We start from the raw sequence: 4,014 nt of genomic DNA, 5'->3' as shown, positions 1-4,014 counted from the left end.
CATGAATTGTTGCGTCTTTAGCAGCTATATGTCATTGCAGTTTCATGAACTGGAACTAAAGGTCAGTGGCTACACTCACAGTTTAGTGAAAATAAATGTTTTTTACAGAGCCATCTTTAGAGAAGTTGGAGCCCCTGTGTTGCATCTAGTAGAATGTTTTTAGCTTTGACTGATGTAAATACACTTCTGCTATCTCTTGTGGAAAAGTTTGCTTTAGAACAAGATTGGTGCCTTATAGCCAAGAATTTTCCCAAGCTTGCAGAAGCTGTATGAGGTAAGGAGTCTGTAAAGAGTTCTCTTTACTCTAGATTTCTGTGAAGTTCCTTTTTCATTAAATTTTTTTTTTCTTAGCAATACAGTATGCTACAAAGATGCATATCACTGGGTCCCCAAGGAAAAGAGCAAGGTCATTGTTTTGCACAGCTGAACAAGCTTACAGGCTTCTCATGGCTTGCTATTTAGCACACAGTGCTTGATCACTGTCTTGTATAGTCTTCCCACTAAATCCAGGGAGATAATACTTCTAACATCTGTTTATAGGATAGGAGCCTTAGTACCCAAGTTAGTGGGCATCAGAACTGACTGGGCAATACTAGGGAATTTCTCATTGTGGAAAAGTGGGCTGTCATTCTTTGTGTGAATATGTTTGCAAAACAATTTACTTAAATATTTACTTAGAGAAATACTGTTAATTTTGTAGACTAATTTTACTGCTATATATTATTCAAAAAGAGTAAAGTCTTAATTGTGTACTTGAAAGTGGGCAGAATGGACAGTATACTTAAATTGCAACTTATAAATAGCGGATGTATTTAAGCATTTTGTTAATAATTCAGAGTAAAATACTCTGGGCAGTATGGCTCCTTTCCCTGAGAAGCTCTCATAGAAAAAATTGAGCCAACAAACAAGTCCCTAGAATAGTACTGAAATAAATCAAAGATGAAAAGTCATCTTTACTACTTTTTATGAGAGGGTGAGAGGTGGAAGGACCAAGTCTGCTGGGAGGGAGAAATAAAAACTTGGAAGAGCAATATTTGCAGAAAGGTACGATATTCAATTTTGGTTTAAGTTTTGTGATTCTTTAAATAAGTATTTAATCTGCAGGAAAATATTTCAGTGTAATTTTCAGCTGGCGGAAAACACTGCTAGGAGAAGTTGGGGAATGAGTGCACTGTCAGCTGCCCGTTTATTTTATTTTTGCATTCAAGTAGTATTACATGGAGAACATACTGAAAAACTTACTGGAAAATTCCATGTCAATGCCTTCTTCATTCAAGAGAATCTGGTTGTCCTGGTGGCATGTCTGATTAAGTTCTTTTGAGGAACTGATTTTAACCCAAGAACTGTGTAACCACATATCTGAGATTCCATTTAGGTGATTCTACTACCTGTAGTTAGTGCTAAACTGGGGTCACTGAATTTTTTCCCCATTGTCTACCTCCAGGTTTATGTAAATATGTTATTTGTATTGGGACTTCAATATCAGGTTGAAGCTTCTTGACAGACCAGTGTTGAGAAATTACATCAAACCTTTCGTTGAACAAAAAACATGAATTATTTTCAAGCTAAATTCAATTTTTATGTGATATATAAAACAATGCCAGTTTGAGCAATAAATGTCCAGTTCTTTTCACTAAAGGAAAACAAATTTATGTGTTGGTTTTGCATGGCCTGGTTTTTGGTGGTGGTGGAGCCACAGAGATGGCTTCTGTGAGAAGCTGCTGCAAGTTTCCACCATACCCAGCAGAGCTAGTCCCTGATGGCTCTGAAGATGGATGTGCTGCTGGTAAAGGCTGAGCCAGTTATAGGTGATGGTAAAGCCTCTTGGAATTAAGAAGAAAATCTAAACAAAGTGGGTGCACAGCACTTCTTTGCGGTCAGCAAAGAAGAGGAGGTGAGAACATGTGATGGAAACACCAATGACAGTGGAGAAGGAAGGGCAGGAGATGCTCCAGGTGCTGGAGCTGCGATTGCTCTTAAGAATGTGGTGAGACCATGGTGAAGCAGCTGTGCCCCTGCAGCCTGTGGTGATCCACAGGGGAATGCAGAGCTCCATCCACAGCCCATGGAGGAGGGACCCGTGCCAGAGCAGGTGGATGCCTGGAGGAGGCTGTGATTCAGTGGGAGACTTGATATAGAATGAGGGCTCTGCTTCCAGGCTGGAGCAGCCTGTCCTTGAAGGACTGCACCCTGTGGAAGAGTGACCCATGCCACAGCAGTTTTGGGAGGACTGTCTGTCCATGGGAGGAACTTGTGGTGCAGCAATTTTAGCATGATTGCTCTTGAGAGAATGGACCCACACTGGAGAAGTTCACAGAGAACTGTCTCCCATAGGAGGGACCCCACAGTGTACTAGAGGAAGGACAACTCTCCCACAGCAGCAGAAGAAAATCTTGGGTGATGAACTGACCAAAATCCCCACACCCTGTCCCCTGCACTGTCAGTGGGAGGGAGGGGTTGGGTGAAGAAAAGGTGTTTTAAGGGCCTACTTTATTTCTCATTATCCTCTTCTGATTTTGTTAGTAGTAAATTCACTTTGTACCTCTAAGTCAAGCATGTTATGCCCTTGGTGTGTATTCTTCTTTGATTTAAGACAAAGTGTAAAGCTTCAATGTTAGGTAATAAATTTTTTTTTCTGTTAGCCAAGTCTAGTAATTTTAATGTGCTGTCCAGCAGTTCCAGGAATTCCCTGGTGACTCAAGAGGTGGGTATTTGCCATCTGTCACATCATCTTCAGTGGCACCATAAATGGACAAATCTTTGCCAAATATGCATGTGCCGCGCTCCCGCCCCGGTTCCCTTTTCCTCTGCCCCGGCTAGCTCTTGTGGGGCGAGGGCGGGCGATGGAGGCACCCTCGGAGGCACCCTCCGCCGCTCCCAGCTGGGGTTTGGAGAGTGCCTTTGTGGGTTCCGGGCAGCGCTAGCAAGCCTCGCGGTGGTAAATGAAGAGCGGATCCAGCTGGGGGCTAAGTCCACTTTATTCGGGCCAACGGGCCAAACGTACAGGAACAGTGCCAGCCAACTGGAACCCCGAACGGGGTCTGACACTGGATTATAAACCTTTGGGGAGGGGTAAACCTTTAGGGAGGGATATCGGTGAACCAATGAGGAAAGGGGAAGGGAGTGGCTCCGGGATGGGGTGATCTGACCTGGTCCAATGGGGGGAGGATATGGGAGGGGCCCCAGGCCCTCGTCCAACCACTCGGTGCCCTGAGGAGAAGCTTCTAGATGGAGGGGAAGGAACACCGAGTGACGGGCAAGGCACCTGGGAGGAGACAGGGGAATGACTTTGCACTTTCCAGGATGATGGACAAATACTGGAAAGGCGGGAAGGGGGGACCAGGCGGGAAAACAGGGAACAAACCAAGTGATAATGGGGGTGCACAGGGACAAACCAATGGGTAGTACGGAAATATTAAAACATATAAATTGCACAACTCCATAGTAGTCAGCTAATTTCAGTGTTATATAAACTTGTCATTTTTCCTGCAGCACAATACTATCAAGCAGGATTTCCTTGCACTGTTTCTTTTCCCTCCTTCTTTAAAATGGTTTTCAATACCCAATCCTTAAATATCTGCCAACTTTAAAGAATGCTGTGCTTCACTCATCCTCCACTGTTCAAAATGATATATGTGTGGTCATAGGAGATGGGATAGTTGTTGACAAAGGCTGTGTCCTGGAAATATGAATATGGTTTATACTGAAAGTTGAGTCAACTTCGACCTCTTAGTGCCTTTCCTACCACTAGCAGCAGGGAGATAAAAATAGGCAGATGACTTGTCAGTAATTCTTTGTCTTCATCAGCTCTGCCCCTCTACTCCCGCTGCTTAAAAGTACTGAATTTTGTGGGATTCTTAGTCTAAATATGCCAACTAAATTAAGTTTCATTGAAGACCTATGTTTCCTTAAGAGGTTCTGTAATTATAAGGTTTTATGCAGCATACACAAATGTGCTAAGCAAAGAAACATTCTATACCAGAACAAATGAATTTCTGAGCTTGCAATAGAAAC

This window comes from Lonchura striata, chromosome Z (assembly GCF_046129695.1).
Source record: "Lonchura striata isolate bLonStr1 chromosome Z, bLonStr1.mat, whole genome shotgun sequence".
NCBI lineage: Eukaryota > Metazoa > Chordata > Aves > Passeriformes > Estrildidae > Lonchura > Lonchura striata.
Note: the sequence above shows the minus strand (reverse complement) of the source record.